This window comes from Hesperophylax consimilis, chromosome 28 (assembly GCF_061612785.1).
Source record: "Hesperophylax consimilis isolate HC1 chromosome 28, BYU_Hcon_1.0, whole genome shotgun sequence".
NCBI classification, from domain to species: Eukaryota; Metazoa; Arthropoda; class Insecta; order Trichoptera; family Limnephilidae; genus Hesperophylax; species Hesperophylax consimilis.
The window spans coordinates 20,071,951-20,096,563 of record NC_142863.1 but is presented as its reverse complement, the minus strand read 5'-3'; the positions used below and the strand labels follow the sequence as shown (position 1 = coordinate 20,096,563).

General features: G+C 33.0%; 1 protein-coding gene across 1 annotated transcript in view; it reads right to left on the bottom strand.

Annotated features, from left to right (window-relative positions):
- The window catches only part of Cbp53E (Calbindin 53E), a 354,004-nt gene that overhangs the window by 207,072 nt on the left and 122,319 nt on the right, over window positions 1-24,613 (bottom strand). The window lies entirely within an intron of this gene.

The window sequence follows — 24,613 nt, the reverse complement described above, 5'->3', positions numbered from 1 at the left end:
AAATAAGTAAGTTTCTCTGGCGCACCCTGTACTTGTACCACTTAATCATAACCACGTAAACACCTCAGCACAGGTTCTCCTAGTGAAGTGTTCACGAAACGTATAACATTACCCACCCCAGTATCACCTACTCAAACCTACTTTACTACACCTACACCCTGCATAAAACAATCACCATATTAACAACATTTTTAAATATATATATTATATACAAAAATTGAATATATATTATATACAAGTAATTTGGTAGACTCTGTAATGTATGTTTAGAAATAAATAAATGAAGAGACTTGGTTTAAAAGATTTGTACTAAATAAAACGATTGTAAGAAAATACCCTCAGTATAGCCAAATGAAAAAGAAATGGATGTTGTTATTTGTGTAAATTCCCTTGGGTGTGTTATCGTACACGGCCTGGAGGATATAGTCATATAGAAGAGAGTGATCAGTTAGTGCAGGTATGCTGTCAAAGAGTTTTGTACGAACGAAAAAAAATACGAGTATGTTTAACGCATTTTGCAAATCAATTTCTGCGTCAAACTGTGGATAGATTACATTGCTTCCCAATGACAGAAACTCTGGGACACCTATTATTATTTGGGACGCCTATCGAGATACTGCAGCGCTACGATTTTTTTGTAGAGAGACAAGTGCACTTTTTTCGTACATTTCTCAGCAGCCGCATGGGAAGCTTATGGCCCAGATTATACCAATCTAAGAATACCATAATTATTGCCATGGCTACCTCCCATCGACCAAATAATACTGACCCTCTGAAGACTGATAAAATACTCTACATAAACGGATTTGAAAGTCTCTTAATTTTAAATCATTGAAAAATAGGTTTCGTCTGTTGAGACTGAATCAGAACTAATTTCTAAATATTACGTCTTAACCAGACCACAAAATACGAAACATTCAACAGAAATATTGTAATTAAAAAAAAAAACTATCTCCTCTCTGCATATGCTGTCTGCAAAGTAAAAATGATCAGTCAAATAGATATATTCTTCTACTCACCTATAAAATTCAAACATATTTTAAATGGCATGTTTACTTTAAAATAAATTATCAATGTTTTTTCAGTTATCACTTTGTAAAATATGTTCCTGACACACTTCCGGTGGGAAGGGTAGTTCTATATAGGAATTGCTGTCCGACAATTCTATATAAATATTGTATACAGCAGAATTCTTGCCTGAATAGACTATGCAATAATTACAATAGCGTATTATCCAAGGTTGATATTTTCAGTTGCGAACTTAGTAAATACAAGAGGTCCATAAAAGAATATTTCTCTGATGGTTTGTGAATAATGTTTATGTCTCTATTGTTTATATCTCTATTATGATTTGATTTATACCTACAACCTCTCTCCATGGCTATAAATGTATTGTTTTGTAAATTTTTCGTTTTATATAATCTTTTTTTTTGTATAAATTTTTTAATTCATATTCCTTTCTTACAAATTTAAATAACTCATTCCATATTCTGCTGTCTCAGTTAAAGTCACAAGGAGAAATCCATAATTGGTTTTATTTTACTATATAATACTTATGTACAAACTGATTAAATGCAAATTTTTTGTAAAGATGCCAACTATAAATATGTACATATAAATTTAAACAATGTAATACAAGTCTCCCTTTTTATCAATAGTAAACTATACTAATCCTGCAGAATGAGTTACATATAAATTCCTGCACTAATGGCAATGGAGATGCGGAAATCGTCCTTTTTAGTAATGATTTGTGCGAAAGTGAAAACCAATTGTTTTTTACTGTAATAAAATACGTGCATTTTTACACTAAATGGCCCAAAACTGACTTCAAATTCAGTTTATTTATACATAATATAATACAGAATTGTATAAGAAAGTAGGATTTAATTTCAGACAGTACTTTTATAGTTGGGCTGTGGTGGCTACTATGTAAAAAAACATTCAAATATATGTATTATTTGCAACCTTGTTTTCCGCTGCTTGAAGTGCTCCAACATAAAATAAATTATTAAAAATTAAAAATCAAATTTTCATCACTTCACTAGAAATATATTTTCATTTTGAAAAACGACTCCATTTAGTTGGATATTTCAGTACCGAAACCAAAACAAAATATAATATGAAACAGGCACAACGTGCGTACCTATTAAGGCGATGCACTACGTCGTGGAATATTTTAAATTGAGCCGCTATCAATAACACTCCTTACGTAGATGGCGATAAGGTCTAAATTCCCGATTAACACCATCCGCCTGTTTTGATTTATGCAAGAAAAAAACATGGCCAAAAAGTGCCTTTTATTTTATTTTGTGGATGTTCAGGCATAAATATTTTAATTTTTCTCGATCATTTTATAAATAAATTAATTTGCCGCATTATACAATAAAATCATAAACGAAAATGGGTTCGTAAGTAGGAGATTTCGAACTTTAAACCAGTTTTTATAGGCCTTATACTCGCAGTATTTAATTAAAGCATCTGAAAGATTTCTAGGCTACCAAATTTTCAAACCAAAAACACATGATTTTGCATTACTACGTATGGCATCGCCTTAATGGAAAACATTAATGTAATGAAGTGTGTGTGAAAATGGTTGAATTATTATTGTTTAATTTTGTGTCCATGATTTATCTTTCATGTTAACGATTCAAATTGTCATCAGGAATGACAGGTAATTAATTAGCGATCCACCATTAAATACATTCAGTATTATTGTGACAAGATATTACATTCGTATCCAAGATTTTGTTTAACCTGCAAAATATTTAATGGTATTCAAATGATGAGAGATTAAATTGCTCTTCGTTAATTCCAAAAATAGAGCCTTCCTGCCCGGACACACCTTAATAAATTGGAAACCTTTGGAGGCATAAGAACATGGGGTTTAAAGTTAAAAGATGGGATGAAGAAAGGCTGGGGAGGACTCGGGTATTCTGATTTACTTGCCTAATCTAAAATCTTTCGGTGTATATTTAACAGCCCAGACCCGTTAAATTTTTATTTTTTTTATAAAATAAATAACTGCTTAGAAGGCAATTTAGTACAGGTAAATAGTTTCAAAAATATAGTATCTTAAAATTCTATTATTATTGACAAACCGTATTTTACCTGTACTAATTGCTATTGTAAAAACGGTGGCATAAATTCATTACACGTACTGAAAATAATAAGAAATATGGATTTTGTTAATTTTAGAATTTTACGTACTCATAAACGAAATTATAGTGTTTAACTAGCGCAGACGCGTGAAAAATCACGGGATAGTATGAATTCTTAACAAATCATTTCAAATTTTTAAAATGACGATAAAATATTAGATAATGGGTAGCTACTACGCCTTAACAAATTTAAAATTCATAATTATAAATACCAATAAGAATTCAGAGAAGCGATAAAGATAATAATTCTCTATCGAACATTATTAAAAAAACATCTGGTTTTAATATTTAACATTTGTGAAAAAATTCATAGTGTTTCTTTAAATGCAACTTAACTCAGATTACAAGAAATTTTTATTATTTTTAAAGTAAGTCGTGTTTTTTGAATATTTTTGCCAATTACAATCGTTTTTGATATTAGCGCGCTCTCTATCATTCGTATTTTTGTATCTTCTTCTTATTTTTGAACGCTTATAATGAAGTCTTAAACTCTCAACCCCTGTTTTTCATTCCGCTTCAGTCGGGGAGGTCATAAAACTATTTTATATCACTAATTAGTTCTAAGTATAGCAATTCGAAAAGCGTGAGTGTAGCATCGATTACTATTGAATACTTAACACCAGGATGGGGCTTATCTTTACATTTACGTATTAACCACCCCTGCCCCTATAAAAGAGGCACACCCTAGTTTAAGGATGCTCTGGCGACTAATTTGCGAAACACATTAGCAGCGACTCAACATTACTAATAATATTAAACTTATCCTAGATTGTGCGCTTATCCTGAAAAATTATACGAATTTATGATAAGTAAACTAGCCTTTATTGATACAGGATATCCCTAGTAAGACTGATACAGTGAAAAATATGTATAAACTTATACAGATATGCCTACCTAATAAATTGTAGTGTATGTGAGTTTGGTAGAGTGAGACAGAGATGCGCGAATGTGCGTGCACCAGTTCTAATAAACCAGCATTGCTTACTTTGGGGAAATACCCCGTTCGCATAGAGCGATTTTAGTTGATCAAGTCTGTGTTGAATGATACTTGAAAGCTTATCGACAAGTGTGAACAGCTTTTCAACAGAGTTTATCAAGTCTGAACGAAGAAAGTTGAAAGCCCGTCTACTTTTGTTGTTCAAGTATGAGTCATCGTTCGATTTTCCTGCCAAATCTAAACGTGTGAACATATGTTTCAAGTCGCATGCGATTTTTAGTTCACTGCGGTCGAAAGTAGATGTAAAACTTCCCTAGTGAGTGGTTTGTTTATGCGTACCTAGTACCTACCATCATGACCTCTACTTCAATGAAAGAATGTATTAAGTGGTCGAATGATATGATGTTCAGATTTATGGATCTATACCAAAGCTATACTTGTCTTTGGGATCAGAAGCAAGAAGTTTACAAAAATAAGAATACATGTGACACTGCAGTTAGTAATATTATTTTTTTTTAATTTTACTGTAACTTAGTAGTTATTATTATTAAATAACACGTATTTGAATGTTTCAAAAAATAATTATTTTATTACCTTCAAACACATTTTGGGGCATCAACTATTGCAACGAAAACTTATTTTATAAACAATGATATCGTATTTTTTTGGAACTCTGTGCATATTGGCCAGACTTGAAAAAGAATCCCCGTTGCCGGGTATCTTAACATCATCTCAGTTAGAAGCACACAATTCATTTCTCCGTATAATCCATTTTCTAGCCCAAATACGAAGTTTTTTGCGCTTTTTCATATTCTAAAGTTCGTTCCGTAAAAGGTCTTAAATCATAGGGACGCACGCAGCGATAACTTCACTTGAAGCTATCTTGATTATTAATTTGAGTTTGAGTTAAATTGAAACGTCTGAACGATATCTTGTTCAATTTTTGTCGTTCAATAAAAGTCGTTACTATCGTAGAACAAAATTTCACTTAAATTTTTTACTCCGAAAAATGACAGGAATCACTGGTTAAAGTGAGTAAATTACGTCTCTTAACACCCTGTATTAAAGCCTTATATTGCGAATTCTAATCATAAAGTGAACCTGAACTGATATCTGATAAATCTGGTAACATAAATAAATCATTGAAGAAAGAGATAAAGTATTAAATTAGAAATTAATTTAAACGAAACATGAAACAGACCAACACACAGAAAAATAAAAAAAGATAACGTTCAATAATATAACGTTGTCTTACCGGGACAGGCATCTTAAACCACTCGCCATTTATTAGTCATATTTTTCGATATCATATTTCAGATTCAGAAATAAAAAAAATCAATTAAAAAATCTTTATAAAATGCTTTATTCGTCGTATTTAAAGTTAATCACTGTAAAAAATATGCGATTGTAAAAAAGTTTGCAGATTATAAAATTTAAGAAATGTTTCTGTGTCTAAGGATAGTGCTACAAGCAAACTTCCTTCTGTTCGTGTCCGAGATAAGTGTATTCATCCCTTAGTTTAGAAGGGTGTCATTAATTTGCTACTTCAACTAAGAAATCTGCCGAGAGCCTGAAACTTTGAAGATATTGCCATTGATATACACCTGAAGCCTTCGAACACAGTGGCGTGCCTTATTATAGTTATGGAACCAGGCGTTTACTATATATGCCCAAAAACATAATATAACACTTGTACTATTAACCAATCCAACCCAACATTCGTATAATCCCTAGATCACAGCCTCCTCGGGTGAATGGTTACCATCCTTGGCTACGAATCCGGAGGTCGCGAATTCAAATCCCGATGTGTGCAAGTAAATTTTATTTAATTAATGTCTGTTATATCTTAATTTATTAATTTAAAATAATAATGTATTATATACAGGGTTTTCCAATAAGAGGTGTTATTTTGATATTCAATCGTAAAAGATCAATGGTTTCGTTGCTTGTGTGGCACGTAGCGCCGTCTTGTTAAAAATAAACGTTGTCCAGTTTAATAACATCCAATTCCGGCCATAAAAAATCATTAATCATCTCTCGATAGGGCAATCCATTCACCGTAACTGTTGCTCTAGCCTCATTTTCTAAAAATTAAGGTCCAATGACTCCGCCGGACCATAAACTGCACCAAACAGTCACACTTTGAGAATAAAGAGGCTTTTCAACAATAATTCTTGGGTTTTCCGAGCCCCGGATGCGACAATTTGGCTTGTTGATGAAGCCACCGAGATGGAAATGGGCCTCATCACTCAAGATGATTTGCATTTGATTCACTCAAGTGAATTTTAATAATTTCAGTGCTTTGTCGAAGCGTATATCGTTCCATTTTTATCAATGACGTAGTTTTTACTTGTCAAATGTTAAAAAATAACAGCTTTAAAAGTAACATATACGGAAATAGCGGACTAATCAAAATAACACCTCTTGTTGGAAAACCCAGTATTTGCGGCACGTTTCATAGAGGTACTTATTGTACCAGATACTTTCAGTATCACCCTGGTGAAAAAATACAATTCAGAGTTGAAACTTCGCTTGAAATGACTTTAGCCGTGTGTGGAGAGGGGGTCTGAATAGCCAAGCTTCTCCGTTTCCTTCTTTTCCCCACAACCTTCAGTCTCATAACACACCCCAATCGGGGATGTCATAGTCTCACTGACTCCAGACGGTTGGAAGCAATTGGAAAACTCTTGCGATGTATTCACATAAAAATGTTCACCTTCCAAATAAAGGTAAATTCCACTAGCAAAAATGAACGCTATATTTGGACAAATATTTTTTTACTGAAATTGATTGCAATGTTGGTGGCGCAATTAGCTTTGACTCAAAAAATGCTTAAAGGATTATCCATATTGTTTAAATATTGTATTCCGACGGTGTTGCCACTCTTTAACAGCCTTTACCTTGCTTATGCCTGTTTTTTAGTATTAGCGAGAAAGCGTATACGATTATTGAATTTGTATACTCGAAAAGTTTTTACAGTTGAAAAGTTTTACGTTTGCCTTTTTATTATTTTAGAATTTTATTTTATAAATTCAAATAAAAAGTTTGAAACCAGAAATTCTCTTATGTCAATACTGTGCGCTCTCTGGCTGCGATATACTTCTACATAACGTCCTACTGATAAACGTGTTTTAAATTTGATTTAAGATTTTCAAGGCCAAAAGTATTTTTGTTATTTGTTTTTGGGGTGTTATGCCGTGTTGCGCTAACTCCTTCTTTAGCCAACGTTTCGGACAGTATTGCAATGTCCATCATCAGGGCAGATGTGTTATTTGAGGTTGTGGTGAAATGTGAGCTTATGTATGAGGATGTGATACCGTGTTGCCAGCTCCAACCCTCTGAGCTAACATTAACGTATATTTTTTTATTGAAGAAAACCACTTTAAAAATGCATCGCAACACGGCATAACACCCCAAAAACAAATAACAAAAAAAATGTGTTTCAAATTTTACATAACTGATAAAAAACCATTTATAAGTTTATCAGTTTTGTAAAATTTAAAACACGTTTTTTGGTAAGACTCAGTATTTAACTAAATCAATTAGCAAATACGTCTATTATAAGGTTTTTGGCGAGTTCAAATTAGAAATCAAAACATTTTTTTAACTCCATTATGGTAGGGATAAAAATCATAACCACTTGGCCTTGAATGGCGAAACAGCTGTCAGAATAATAGACGTAATATGCTTGCAGGACTTGATTTTATTTTATTTTTTCATATAAACGGCATAACGTTGCCATCGACAAAAATAAGAATAGTGAAAGTACAAAAACTCAAACAAAAGTATTAAGTCGCAAGCATAAAATGTAAAAGTACAACAACCCAAAAAAAGTAAAAGTATAAAATGTAAAAATACAACAACTCAAATAAAAGTATAAAATGTAAAAATACAACAACTCAAATAAAAGTATAAAATGTAAAAGTACAACAACTCAAATAAAAGTAAAAGTATAAAATGTAAAAGTACAACAACTCAAATAAAAGTAAAAGTATAAAATGTAAATGTACAACAACTCAAATAAAAGTAAAAGTATAAAATCTAAAAGTACAACAACTCAAATAAAAGTAAAAGTATAAAATGTAAATGTACAACAACTCAAATAAAAGTAAAAGTATAAAATCTAAAAGTACAACAACTCAAATAAAAGTAAAAGTATAAAATCTAAAAGTACAACAACTCAAATAAAAGTATAAAATGTAAAAGTACAACAACTCAAATAAAAGTAAAAGTATAAAATGTAAATGTACAACAACTCAAATAAAAGTAAAAGTATAAAATCTAAAAGTACAACAACTCAAATAAAAGTAAAAGTATAAAATCTAAAAGTAAAACAACTCAAATAAAAGTATAAAATGTAAAAGTACAACAACTCAAAGAAAATTATAAAGTAACATAATATTATGATTGAATTTTATTTACTTTCAGGTTTTTTTTAAATGAGTTCGACGAATTAAAACAATAATAAAATGAAAAACTAACACAAATAATACTTATATTCTTCGATTGAATCATAGATTACCTTACAATTAATTTGGTTCATAGTCTGGAGCGCCGTTAAAATATGTACTAAAATTTAAGTTATAATTAAATTTTAGTAGCACGCCACTGGGTCTAATTTCCCTTCTGCTTTTCGCATTAATTTCTCTGCCCAGTGAGCCGGGGCAAGCCCTTAGGCCCTGGGGCTGGAAATTAAGTGTTAGTCCGTAGTGAGAGAGTGAGGGGAGGGGGTTTGGACCTTACGCCTGGCAGAAACTGGCCACAGAATAGGAAAATTTTCAGCCAGTTCTAATTACTGGCCAACTTGCCTCAGGCATAAGTTAGTTTTTGCCAGTTCAGGATTATGAAAATCATTTTCTATTTATTAAATACATAATAAATTAATTCAAATATTTGAAGCGGAAATTAACCCACTTTTCAACATCCGATCGATCTGAAACTTGGCGGATAGACTTGTTGTCAATATCAATGCATCCTATCGATATTTTGGAGTCAATCACGTACACACACGCAGACAATCGGACGAAATTAAAGCAGTTAATATACGAAATAAATTACAGTCCTTTACGATCGGAATCTGGCAAGGTTGGAAAAAACAAATTAAGACATTTTAAAATAGAAAAAACAACTTTGTTCTTTACGGGTTGATTTTTTTAATTTATGGTTTTGTGGTTATTTTTTTGTTGAACCCAACCTAACCTTACCTATCCTAACCGAACCTAACCTTACCATACCTAACCTATTATTTTATTGTGTTGTGTTTTATTGTAAGTTGTTTCCCGAAGAATCTAAATGCTAGTATGAACATTAGAACAATAAATTAACGTGCCTGTTTTTTTAATTAAAAAAACATTAAATATGTCCATACAGAGTGGAAAATTCTCTTAGCACCGCTCTGGTGAAAGATCAGATTCAGATTGCACAAATTGATTGAAATGGCTTTAGCCGTGTTTGGTGAAAAATTTTGAATAGCCGAGTAATTATAAACCCTCATGGTTTATTCAGCTTAACAACATAATATCCCAATTTATAGACGACTATATAAATATACAATTTGTTCGTCATCGTGAACGATTCATTTCTTGGAACAAATTAAATGACAAACGATTACAATATTAAACAAATAAAAACTTTCTTTGTGTATAAATAATTCTCTTTATCCACTATTTTTTTGACTCAGCGCAGCGAAGTCCTGTTTTAACTCAAAAGTTTTGCATTTATGTCTATAAATTTGTTTGTACCTTCCTTATCCGTTTTAAAATGGTGGCCGTTTTAACGATTCAGTATTGAATATTTTTTCAAATGCGAAATCTTCCCGTTATTTTGGATTTTCACATTCAGTTTTTTTCAATATTACGGTACCTACTTGCCTGAAGAATGTTTGAGAAAAACTTTGTCATAGAGATAGTGACATTTCTTAGAAAAAAATATTACATTATTTCCTTATTTGACATTAAAAAAATTATGCATAAAATATGTGGTAGGTATTTAAATACCTACTTACAAATATTATTATTTCAGAGGTAATTTTGGTTTAGTTATTAAATAAAACATACTTTTTGGACGCAAGGTCCATTCTCAGTATTACTAGTATTAACTCACAAAGGTTTCAAACAATTTTAGACTATTATAAGTTAAATATATTTATACGAAGAAAATTCTGAGAAATCGCGTCGTCTAAGGATTATTTTTTTTTGGAAGAACGGTACGAGAAAGCTCTCCAAATATTTTTTACGATCCGGATTGACCCTTTATGACTGAGCAAGCCTATTGCTTGACCTAATGGTATCAAGGACCCAGATCCTTACCGCCTATTTGCCAATAAGCCTTGTGTTGTCTACCATACCGAGTTAATCCCTTACGCTGGAAGGACTTTGTAAAACTTATTCAATCGACATTTCTGATTTGAGACGTCAATTGAATAGGGTTTTGTTTTCGAGAAAAACATTAAGGATTAATGGGAGTTTTACACGATACTTTTATTCATACCGATCTCTACATGTAAACAATATTGGGCACACTTTTTTAAAAACAATTGCACGATCATTTTATTTTACATGAAATTTATTTACACAAAAATGTAAAGATTTAACAGAGTATATGTTACTATATAGTATATAGTATTGGTCTTAGCTGTTCGCACTTACATTTCAGACCCGGAATGCAGCTGGTTTTCAGCAGTGCCTCTATAATATGGGTACGTAAAACAATATCAAACATAATTTCCGTTATCTTAAACTGTACGAAAATCGGTACAAAAATAGAACACATCCTTTTTTTCATAACATGAAAAGTCGACTCACATGGAAAATGAACAAAAACTCATCGTGTAACACGGCTATAAGTTTTAGAATTAGTTTTTGTATAAATTATATTTGTCTCTCGTTTTAGAGTGGAATATAATCTTAGTATCTCCCTAGTGAAGATACAGCCGCATTTGAAGACTAAATCTGAACAGCCAGGCACTTCCATCGTCATAGCCATAGTTGTAGTCTCACCAGTCCCAGACGGTTGGGAGCAGTTTGGGCTCTTGTGTGGTAGGCAAATATTAAAAAAACTGGATATTTTTTGTTTTCAATTTGCATTTAACGCGTGGGCTGGGTAAACCTATTCAAAAACATAATTAGGATAGGTTAGGTGCGTCACTAGAGCGTGTGGTCAGTAGCCACAGTTGACGCGGTCTGCAGTGTAGAGACTAATAGTATACAGTTAATATGGTTCAACATCGCGGTACACCGCGCGCATGGTTTGTTTAGGTTGTATACAGCACTGTAGTGTTATAAATCCAATAATAAACGTAATCATCGATAAATATTCTTCCTTCAGTCAAATCACTGCTGCTCATATTCTTCACAAAAATGGCAACAGATTAAATAATTTAGAAGCACTCGAAATAAAAGCAGCCGTTAAAACCAGAAGTCATTTTGTTATAATCAATCAAATGTGTCCAATGGTCCAGCAAGAACTTCGTGTTCAAATTATGTAAAGGAACGAATGCATGCATTATAGATGTCGCTGATATTTTAGATTTAAATCTTGACACATTCAAAGCAAAATTGGTTTACCACGGAGGATCACCTTATATGGTGATCGACGGAAGAGGCATGGCGCTAACGCAAAAATCATGCCCGTAAAATGAATGATTAACTACGGACGAGGGGGAAATAAGAGGAGAAGAGACGAAACAGGAGGGGAGCAGGAACACAGCGGGACTGCACTTGAGTTGGGAGAACTCGGCACTTCAGTTCAGGGAGCTATGGACTTCAGGTGGGAGTCGGGAGCGCTTTAAATATATGGCACATTTAACAAACAAACGTAATGAAATAGAGCCAGTAACGTTCAGCATAACATGCAATAGTTTTAAGATAGTTTCGTAATAATAGGCATCACTTTGCTGCCAAATAAATGTTATATCAGTATAACTGTACAAAATGTTTTCATTTCGATGGTTCCTTGAGAGATGGCCTGAACTAGCGATCCCTGAAATAGTAATAAATATGGCTAGCGTGTTATACATTATATATCTTTTTAAACAGTATGTAATTACCTAAAACTGCTTACTGCGATGAATTCACCTAACCATTTACATTTAACCCCTCATTCCATATTTTTAGATTCTATAAATTTAGAAAATTATGGCAAGCGATCACTCAAAACTTTTTGCAAGCTTGGTATGGTAAAAATCGCTCGAATATGTATATAAGCACAAAAAATTTAGTAGTTTTAGGCAATTTTTCAATTTAAGATGAATATTTTCGGTATTTTACCTGCAGCTTACGAATAGTTCATTTTAGTTGATATTTTATTCAGGGTGTGCGCAAGGGGAGGCTTTCGTGTTTCCTGTAGGCCTTCTAAAATAGATCTAGCTGAATAGGTATACAATATTCATCCAACTTGAGTGGTTGTGACTTGTGACCTATATTTCCGAACAGCCTTCAAAAACCTCTTCGGGGTGATACGATTACTGTATGTACAACAGTACATCTATTAGGGTGGATTGTATCACTGTGTACAGTGGAAAATTTGATGAATTTACTTTTCATTATGGCGTTCGGTATCTTACTAAATTATTTACGTAAGTTGATGTATTTGGTATATATTAGATGTAGTGTCAAGACGAAATTAAACCGACGTGAATTTCACATACGGATATTATTCTACCAGAATTACACACGGAATAGAACGGATTACACATGTTGTACTAATAAAAATGAGTATAGCTTTTTTAACAAGATACTGTTAAAAATTTGACTGCATGACCATTTCCTAGTAAAATATTAGTCATTCAGAATATATCTGAACAGGCAGGTGGCTTTGTTCGAATAAATATATTATTTCATTGAAGAAGAAGAAGAATATACTAATAAATCACAACCAGGAATCAAACCCAGGATTTTTTGTCTTACCGAGACAGGCTTCTTAACCAACTTGACCATTGGGAACTATTTTTTAGTTATTTAAACATATTATTTTGAAGAACTCGTATTCCGATTTAAAATATTTTCGTGCTTTTCTGATAGTTTGTTATAAAATTTGTGAATTCATTCGTTATAGGTATCTAATCCTGTATTTAACAAGAAAACGAATAATTTGACCATATTTTTAATAAATTAACAATATTTCATATCAGTATGTTTTCTTTCTGTGGAATTATTATATACATGTCACAAACATTTTTCATTCAATTATTCTTCTTTCGTATGGTAGGGATCACAAGGGAACATCTAATTCAGTGAGCCTGTCAAGGGCCTCATGCGTCGTACTGTGGACCTCATCACTCCCGCCGGGGAATGAATGCAGCGGGCATTATTCACAATGTTCAATTGTCTACACCGCAACGAATTCACACATCGCCGAGTCTTTAAGGCCCCACTTGTGCATCATATGGGAACAGCGGCTGTGGGAGGACCTTATCCTATTGATGGCTGACCAGAATTTACGAGGCAGTGAGAATCCAGGCTGTCTCTTGGGATGATCTCACGTCGGCCGATTGCCACTCTACCTGTCTTCTGGAGTGAGAGGTAATCGGAGAAGGCTCTCTTTCCGTCTAGAAGGGTTTTCGAATTTTTTTCAATGGGTTTCAATTTTGATCCCTTTACTAAACTTATAAACGTGTTTCTAATTTTACTCACCCACAAAAAACAACCATTCACCCTACGTATTATAATGGTTGTTTATCAGTTGATGCAATTTAAAACACGTTTATTAATAAGGCCCAAAATGTGTACGTATTTCCTCTGTTAAAATTTTCGACAGATGATTTTTTACTAACGGTATTCATTTCAGATGTAAATTTTTAATGTGTCAACAAAAAATATTATTATGTGTAAAATCAAAAGTTGGCTTACGTTAAATTTGGTAAGGTTTTTTGACGTGTTTTTTATGTGAATACCGCACAAGAGTTTTAACTGCTCACATTCGTCTGGAACCAGTGAGACTATGGCATTCCCAATCAGGGTATGTTGTGAGACTGAAGCCAGTGAGAAGGCTGCATGGCTATTCAGATCCGGTCACTAAAGCCATTTGAAGCAACGATACTTAGAGTAACTTCCCCTTCCTCTGTGCGTAGATGCGGTTCGAGTAGAAATGTTGAACAATGTTGGCGATACGGTTTTATGGTAATAATGGTTCATGGCCCATCTTCCTTGTTTCCATTATCTGCGATCTCAAGTAAAAGGGATAACATGCTATGTAGGTAGTTGTCGATTCCCCTCGGATTTCGGATTCCAACTTCCACCTCTTTAACGCTGGTTCGGTAATCTGCTAAACGTCTCGGCATTTCATTAATCAGTCTCCATCATAGCTCAGTCCACTGAACACATAAACAGATAGAAGTGTGCCGTAGGCGTTTCTGTGCGTCCGAAGTAAGCTCTATATTTCCTTACTTCGAAAAAAAAAATATATGAATCATTTCACCTAATTTTATACATAAGATGAACCATAATAAGGATTGTGTGTATGGGGGATGTTTCGTTTTGTTCGTTATGTTTTTATTTATATTCGAAAGTATTCGAATATATTTTGTGTATTTTTTAACGTGTTTAAAAGATTAAAATCTTTGATATTATTTAAATATATTTTAACGTGTTTAAAAGACTAAAATCTTTGATATTATTTATAGATGATATTAAATATTGAATATATTTTGTGTATTTTTTAACGTGTTTAAAAGATTAAAATCTTTGATATTATTTTTATGTATTTTAAAGTGTTTAAAAGACTAAACTCTTTGATATTATTTATGGGCGCAAGCCTTGTTTCCGAGGGAAGTCGCCATAGAGTGAAAGACAGTGCAGTGGGAGAATGTATTTCAAGATGGAACGCAGACAAAAAAAATCAATCAATCAAGCAATCAAGTTTTTTTAAATATAAAACATCTATTTTAAAATATCTTCTAAAACAAAAAACTGATTTTGAGGATTCAACCTTCCTCCCCAGGGACGGGAGTCAATCGCGCTAACAACTGATCCAAATCCCAATCGTTTATGACAAACTTAACTGATGTAATGCTATCCAATTTCAGAGACGTATATGTCCCCGTGGGTATGCGAGGTGGCCACCAAACGTTAATAGAATCCACTGTCATTTATAACGAGTCTATTTGCTGAGTTTCAGCTCGAACGCATGTCGGAAAAGGGGTTAATTTCTACTTTTAAGATTTGGATTCATTCACTCACGATAACTGTGATGTTTGGTAATAAGTTGGGTTTTCAAGCGATAGATGGCACCAGTCATAAAGCTTACTCCAGAGTCCGGCAGACGTCGCTAGAGTGTAGCAATTGCCTGTGGAATATTATTGCCAGACACCAAGCTTCTAGAAACGGAGAATTACCAACCCTCGAGTAATGAACAGTGTAGCTAAATCCAGACTTATTTATTGTAACGTAAATAAACGCAATTATAGTAAAAGAACCTTTTACTTTTCACAAAAATTCCCAACACTAAATCTGCAAGAAAAGCATAACAAGAAAAAAAGTGAAATTCAAATACATTTATTTAAAAACATGTCAAATATCTGACATGATTTGAGTTTTTACGGCAAAAGTATTATGGACACTGTAGTGCTGTCCCAAAGGTTAGCTAAAGAAGGATGTAGTGCATAATACCCCATAATATATATATATACGGCATAATACCCCAAAAATAAATCACTATAATGTCTTCTTTATTTCGGTGTAGGTACCTCCAAATGTTGCAAATATTGTCAGCTATGTTACTGTACTGGAATATTACGAACCAATGTTGTCAATTTCACACTCCTAAAATATAAATTTTCTAGTTGAACAGTCAAATTTTCTATATTTTGTAAAGTAAGAAAGTTTCTGTAATATTATCGGTGTATCGCAAGAAGTCATTAAGAAACAATCAAAGAAAATATATAGTCATTAAGTTACCCGATGATTCGTTTTAAAAAAAAATCATTTTATATAATTAATGACTTCTCTCCGAATCAGTTTTCTTCCACCACTTCTAGAAATGATCTGTCCAGTGGCCCGGTATAACGCGACGTGAAATGCTCAGATCCGGACGATAAACACTCCTTGCTTGCCACTTCCCTGATGGAAATTCCTTTCCCGATATTGTAAACTAGATAATAAACTGCCAAGATATTGTTAGTTGGCTTGTTTATACTAGTGATGGGAATAAAAATAATGTTATTTTCGAATTTTTTTAAATAAAAATACGTTCCAATGATTTAGTCGAAACAACGCAACTTTGCGAATCAAAATTCATAAGAATATTAAATTTTATCTAACTCCATGGTATTTCTGTTTGGAGGTTCTATCGTGAATGCTATTATCTGAGTAGATTATACTCAAATATTATTGTTATGAGGTAATTGTGAGTTACATCGAAACTTTTTTCAGCCTTTGACTTGACATTATCTTCAATGCTAAAAGAACTAATTTGGAAAACGGTGAACGCTATGATATGTTTACATAAAAAATAAACAACCTGTTACCAAATTACTTTTCAAAGAAATTTATATTCAACAAGGACTTCACAGACATAACACAGGAACGCGCAATGAAATTAAACTAACAAAAGGGACAAAGCCAGTACACAAATTGGTTTACTATTTAAAGGAATGCAATATTATAACGCACTGCCGGAAACCATAAAGTCTTCACCAATTGATGGTTTTAATCTGTTATTGTAGGAGCCATATTAATCAAAAGAAAATATATTCATTTTTTTAAAATGTAATAATAAAAGACATTTGTGCAAATAGCTAAAATAAAATTATTTAAAAAATATTTTTAACACATTTTTCATCGCGATTTTCGTTTCTAAAAATCTATAAAATAATTTAACTGAACATAATACATGACCATATCAATAACTCTGTGTAGGTACCTACACACCTAAACATTAGTGTTTTTATCATTGATCATTTAAAAAAATATATATATATAAGATTGAAAAAAATTCGAACATGGTCTCCGACAATATTTAAAAAAAAAAGATTATTTCGAAACAAGATTCGATTTAAACATGTTCGTTTTTCGAGAATGGCCATCACTAGTTTGCATATTATACAGTTTGGTGGTAATATTGCTTGAATAATTTGTGGTTAAATTCCTGTGGTTTTGGTTAGATGAACAAGGACAACTAAATAATAAATTATCCTACGCATGACTTGATGTTTGAGAAGTAGTCAAGGACTACCAAAGATATGACAGGATAACTACTTGCAATGGAAATTTTCGCTGCAAACAACCTTTGTGGCTGGTTCTGTCAATTATGAATAAATATTTTTCTCAAATTAGACGTGAGATCAGGAGTATCATACCTTGATACGAGCCGCTACACGCCGATACATCCTTGGGGTAGAACTCTACCACCCTACGTCAGGTTTCTTAATTAAATTGACTGTACATTAAATAACGCTTAGTTTCAAAGTAAAAAAAATATCAAAGTCACTCTTTACAACAGTGGTAGATTCTATCAGCATCGATACTACAGGGTTTTCCAATGAGAGGTGTTATTTTGAATAGCCCGCTATTTCGGTAGATGTTACTTTTAAAGCTGTCATTTTTTTAATATTTGACAAGTAAAAACTACGCCATTAATAAAAATGGAACGATACACGCTTCAACAATGAATTAAATTATTAAAATTCACTTGAGTGAATCAAATGCAAATCACCTTGAGTGATGAGGCCCATTTCTAACTCGGTGGCTTCGTCGACAAGCAAAATTGTCGCATCTGGGGCTCGGAAAACCCAAGAATTATTGTTGAAAAGCCTCTTTATTCTCAATGTGTGACTGTTTGGTACGGTTTATGGTCCGGCGGAGTCATTGGACCTTACTCTTTCAAAAATGAGGCTGGAGCAACAGTTACGGTGAATGGATTGCGCTATCGAGAGATGATTAATCATTTTTTTATAGCCGGAATTGGATGGTATTGATCTGGACAACGTTTAATTTCAACAATACGGCGTTACGTGCCACACAAGCAACGAAACAATTGATCTTTTACGATTGAATATCAAAATAACACCTCTAAGTGGAAAACCCTGTATCATCATTCGAATCGGAATGGCTTTAGCCGTGTTTGACAACCAGCTACGCGAATAGCCAGCTACTTTCTAACATTCCCCCATCCATCTCTTATGTACTATACACTACAGTCATGGACAGATACATTGATACAATGCTCAATTTGGATATTAGTAAAGATAAAACAACTTTACATTTTAAAATTAGAAGAACGAGAAATTTATAAATTATTAAAATTGTATACCACGCATATGGGGCACACGCAGTCAAATCTCACAATACGATATTGCCGAGTCTATGAGGTTAACAGCTTTGTACAAACTTCCATTAACAAAATGACTTTGTACTCAGAATTTCGCTTCATTGACGTTGAAATGCAGCAGTTAATAGTTTTCAACTGTAAATCATCGAGTTCCGTTTATCCCGTCAAACAAATCCGACATCAAAGGGAAGCAAACAAATTATTCTGAAATATTTAGTACCGATAAATTGTTTCACGGCAAAATATCGAATTATTGCAATTTTGTAACAATTTCCGAAATTGGTTAATTTAAGTAATTATGATTCTTAAGTTATTATTTACTCGAATATATCATTTTTTAATGTTAATACTTTAATACTTAAGGCGATGCATTACGTAGTAATGCAAAATCATTTGTTTTTGGTTTGAAAATTTGGTCGCCTGGAAATGTTTCAGAAGCTTTAATTAAAACCTGCGAGTAGAATACATCCTGGCCTTTGAAATAATCGAGTATTTTTTAGAAAAGTATTTTTATAAGCCCAGAAAAAAATTAGGTAAAGGCCTATGAAAACTGCTTTAAAGTTCAAAATCTCCTACTTACGAACCCATTTTCGGTTATGATTTTATTTTATAATGTGGCGAATTAAATTATTTATAAAATGATCGAAAAATATTTAAATATTTATGCCTGAACATCCATAAAATAAAATAAAAGGCACTTTTTGGCCATGTTTTTTTCTTGCATAAATCAAAACAGGTGGTGTTAAGCGGAAATTTTAGCCTTATCGCCATCTACGTAAGGTGTGTTATTGATAGCGGCTCGATTCGAAATATTACACGACGTAGTGCATCGCCTTGATACTTTTTTAAATGGTTTTTAAAAAAAGTATTAACAAGTGTATTAAGGACTCATTTGAATGACATATCAATTTGTGCACACCGATGGCGTCGAAAGTTTCAAAACTGTAAACCCTCATTCCCCTCTTACCTTCCAAATTCCCAAAGTTACTGAATGCGTAGCGACGTTTATAAATTATTCCATTTAATGTTTCCAATTCAAGAATTTGTTTTTTTGATTATTTTCTGCTTTATAACAAAAACAATATTATTATTAAATACATTTTTTATCCATCTTCCAAACCGCAAGCTTTAAAATGAGCTTTAAAACAAGCTTTAAAATTTACCTTCAAATTAGTCAAAAAAAAAATAAAACTTTCCTGTTGAATTTCGAGGTTAAATCAATAAATTGTTTTCAGTGCGTCATTTTCATCAAGAGCTTTGAAGTAATAATAATAATAACATCTCGAGTTCGCTGTAAAATTTGTGCTGAACTCTTTCTATATTGTTAGAGTGAATTTTATACAAAGGGGACTAAATAGGTGAATTACGAGTATATTCCACTTGACTTCTGACTAATGAAATATAGAGAGTTCTCATAATAAATAAATAAAATTTATTATTGGGAGTTCCATGGCTGCGTCTATTTTTATAATTTCAGATAAGAACACTTCTACTAAAAAAAATTACGACTTTGCATGCAGAAAGCACTATCTTAAAAACACTGGATATTGATTTTACATTTTACCCTCCATTATAAATTGATATTACGTTTATCAGAAGATTAGTGGCAAAAGTAGGGTTGATATTTATTTTAAACGACTGGAGATTATGATATTACCTTGGTGAATGTTAGCAGAAGACGGGAACGCCTGCGGAAGACATGGCACGATCAACTAAGTCAGGCCATGTCAAGAGTCGGAATAACAAAAGAGCATGTATGAATGTGAATGAGGCAAGGAGTGTGTGCCAAGACCGAGTTCTTTGGCGGTCCGTCCTCTCTGCCTACCACTGCAAGAATCGGCGTGATGGTTAGTTAGTTATCTTAAAAAGCTTACAAATTCGTAGGTTTTTACATATTTTACACATAAGTAACTATATTATTCAAATGTAGACAGAAATGTGCCAAACAAAATACAAGATATGTTGTTTGTTTCATTTTCAATTATTGTTTTTGATTGTTTATGTGAATACCGCACTGTCCAACTGTCCGGAACCAGTGTGATTATGGCATCATCAATGGGATATGTGACTCCAAAAACAAAGAAATCGTGAAAAATCAATATTTTTGGAATCCTAGTCAAGTTTTATATTACTGGCGCAGACCGGTGAATAATCACGGGATAGTTGTAGGATTTGTAAAGATGAACTTTTTTTTAATATTTGCCTCAGGATCATTGCCTTTCACATGAAGAAATCAACCCTTCGAACGTCATTAAACATAGAATTTGATGACTAGACTACCTCTAAGTTTACAGTCATTTGAAAGGTAAATTTCTAAAAGTATAGTCATTCAAATAATATGTGTGTACAAATGAAATGGATAAATGAACGGCCCGCTAAAGTATGTCCATTGAAACTAGTTTAGTGAAACTACGCGCTTTGTCTCACTAAGGCATCTTGAAACTATCAGTAATAATTCATCGAAGCATCTGTCAAAAATTTAAACAAGAGAAATACGCTTTTCATATAAATACAGGGTTTTCCAAAAGAGGTGTTATTTTGAATAGCCCGCTATTTCGGGAAGTGTTACTTTTGAAGCTGTCATTTTTGACATTTGACAAGTAAAAACTACGCCATTGATAAAAATGGAACGATACACGCTTCAACAATGCATTAAAATTATTAAAATTCACTTGAGTGAATCAAATGCAAATCATCTTGAGTGATGAGGCCCATTTCCACCTCGGTGAACCCGAGAGTTATTGTAGAAAAGCCTTTCTATCTTCAACGTGTGACTGTTTGGTGCGGTTTATGGTCCGGCGGAGTCATCGGACCTTACCTTTTCGAAAATGAGGCTGGAGCAACAGTTACGGTGAATGGATTGCGCTATCGAGAGATGATTAATGATTTTTTATGGTCGGAATTGGATGGTTTTAATCTGGACAACGTTTACTTTCAACAAGACGGCGCTACGTGCCACACAAGCAACGAAATCATTGATCTTTTATGGGAAAAGTTTCTTTGAATATCAAAATAACACATCTTATTGGAAAATCCTGTATATAACAATTGATTAATAAATAATACTGTTATTACCTACCTATAGCTTTTCCGATATGATTTATACATATCAGTTCCAATTTGAAGTGATTAATTTTAATGAATTTTCTATTCACTCTTTTTGTACCTACATCGTAATATAATCCAATGGCGCTTTATTAAATCGGCGATTCATCGTTCATCGCTTCCGTTTCTCGCTGGCGATTCGTGCGTTGCATGCGGAAACTCCGACAGAATTATATTTATATCCCCATAAACCAATCCGCACTCCGCACAAAGCAATTATTCTAATGCTGGAACAAAAGAACGTCTAGTTGGTTGGAACGAGCAGCGAATGATTGTTTTTGCTCATAATTCTATCTGGAAATAAACGAGAACTAAACGCCAGTCTTTGTTCCAGCGATTTTCACGGAAAAAACTTCAGAAACGAATTAAATTTATAGTTGAAAAGTACCCACGATGTTAATAATGTTTCAGTTTAAACTTCTGAAAGGTGTCATAAACTATACAGTTAATATGCGAGGCGGATAGGGGTTCCGCTCCTCGGGAAAGATTTATAGGTCACCCGCTGCATTTGGTGATTTTGTTTATCCGGAGAGACAAGTTGATGGAGACCTTTTGAGCCCTCCAGCCGGACTCTCTCTCGACCCATCGCCTTCCACAACAGTGGGAGGGATGGATTCATACGTCCGTCACTCCTGGACACATCGACCCTTAGATTCCTATCCACCCCTCCCTAAAAAGATCCACCACACAGCATCCCCAAAGATAACATAGGCCCTGAGGGAATTTTTCTGAATTGCTTATTTCAAACATGCATCAAACAACTATATGTCTACTGTTCTTGTTTATTTTTAAATTACATTCATTGAACACATCAACTATATAACTGATAAGGCTTTAAAGATGCTTAGCTTCCTTAGCAGAACTTTAACTGATTTTAAGTCCATAGATTGTATAAGAACCCTCTTTATTTCATTAGTGAGAAGTCAAGTGGAATATAATTCACCTATTTGGTCCCCTTTATATAAAGTTCACTCTAACAATATAGAAAGAGTTCAGCACAAATTTCTTAGGTTCGTAAATTTTAAGCTCAGAATTCCAATTGAGTACATTTATTATGTTGTTTTGATGAATCGATTGCATCTAATAACACTATCTATTTAATTTTTTTTGTATAATTTCGATGAAATAAAATAAAATGACAAATTAATTTCACTCTAATTTTTTGAATGAATGAATCCAAATCTTCGAAGAGGAATTTAACCAACTTCCCGATATCCGATCAAGCTGTAACTCGGCAGATAGACTAATTGTCGATGACAACGCATTATATCAACTTTTAATGTCAGTCACGTACACACACGTGAACATATAAGAATTTTAGTGAAATCGGACGATATTGCAGCAGTTAATATACCAAATAAATGTCAGTCCTGTTCAATCGGCATCTTAACGCGGCAGAAAAACCAAAAAAAGTTATTTTAAAATAGATCTCTTTACAGTTTTTTTTATTATTATTCTTCTTTATTTTGACTTTCACCCATTAGGGGTGAGCTTGGCCATACACAATTAACATTTTTTTCTTATTAACAAATACAACAAATGACAGAATATAATTGATTAAACATCATAAACATAACATAACGTAACATAAATAAACCTTACACAAACATAACATAACGTAACATACATAAACCTAACATAAACATACCATAACGTAACATAAATAAACCTATAATAAACATAACATAACGTAACATAAATAAACCTAATATAAAAACCCAACATTACATACTTAACATAAACGGTACAGAGCTGGTTATTTAACCAGAGTTTTTTTTAAACAGAACTATTAAATTGGCAATCTTATAAAGAAATACAGCAAATGGGAGTAAATAAATGTAATTTTAAAACATAACTAACTAACTAACCATCACGCCGTTTCCCCGCAGGGGTAGGCAGAGAGGACGGACCGCCAAACAACTCGGTCTTGGCACACACTCCTTGCCTCATTCACATTCATACATCGTCTCATACATACTCTTCTATTATTCTGACTCTTGAATGGCCCGACTCGAGTATCTGATTCACTTGGTCGTGCCATGTCTTCCTCGGGCGTCCCCGACTTCTGCTACCATTCACATTTGCATAGTATATTCTCCTTACACTCCTTTCTTCGTTCATTCGCTCTACATACCCAAACCATCTGCGTCTCTTTCTTGATCTTACTCATTACGCTTACATCAGCCTTGAACTCTTTGCGGATCTCCACATTCCTCACACGATCATACATGGTTTTACCACACAAACGCCTCAGGGATCTCATTTCAACAGCATTCAATCTACTTTCATCCTTACTTTGCCAGTTCCATGCCTCACTTCCATACATCAGGGTAGGTACCAGCACTCCATTGTGGACTGCTAACTTTGCTTCTTTGAACAATTTTTTGTTAGCGCCAACTGCGTTCAGTCCTCCATTAATGGAGTTACCTGAACATAACATAACATAACACAAACATACCATGAACATAACATAAACATATCATAACATAAAAATTACATAACATACACATGAACATAACATAACATAAACATAACCTAAGCATAACATACACATAACATAAACATAACATATCATAAACATAAACCTACCATAAACATCACATAGGTATAAGACAAACATAACTTAACAAAAACAATACAGAACTGATACTAATACTATTGATATTTTTTTTTTAAACTTTGGTTTATTCAAAGTTTTTTTTTTTAATTTAAATTGAGGAGTGCGTATAGTATTTCTAGGCTGTATTTATTTACTTACCTGATAAATACAGATTAAATACTAATCAAAACAGCTTACAAATTATAAGCGTAAAGATAATTCATGTTGAATTTCAACAAACGATCCTTCAATTGATTTATCCAGTAATAATAAAGGGGTAAGCTTACTTTACTGTGTTTATTTTCTAATTATTTGTTTGGATAATTTATTTAGGTTGGTGCTTCTTTACTGTGCCGAATAAATTATGCAAAGTATTTATCTACTGAAAATAGCAGCCAGACAATTGAAGGGCGTTTTCACGAAGAGAAATGTCTACAATAACTTTAACTTAAAGTTTTAAGTGAATAATCTAGGTTAATATGTTGTGATAATCTTTAAATGTTAATTCAATTAATTTGGTGAATAAGTAAGAAAAATGAATCCATTTGT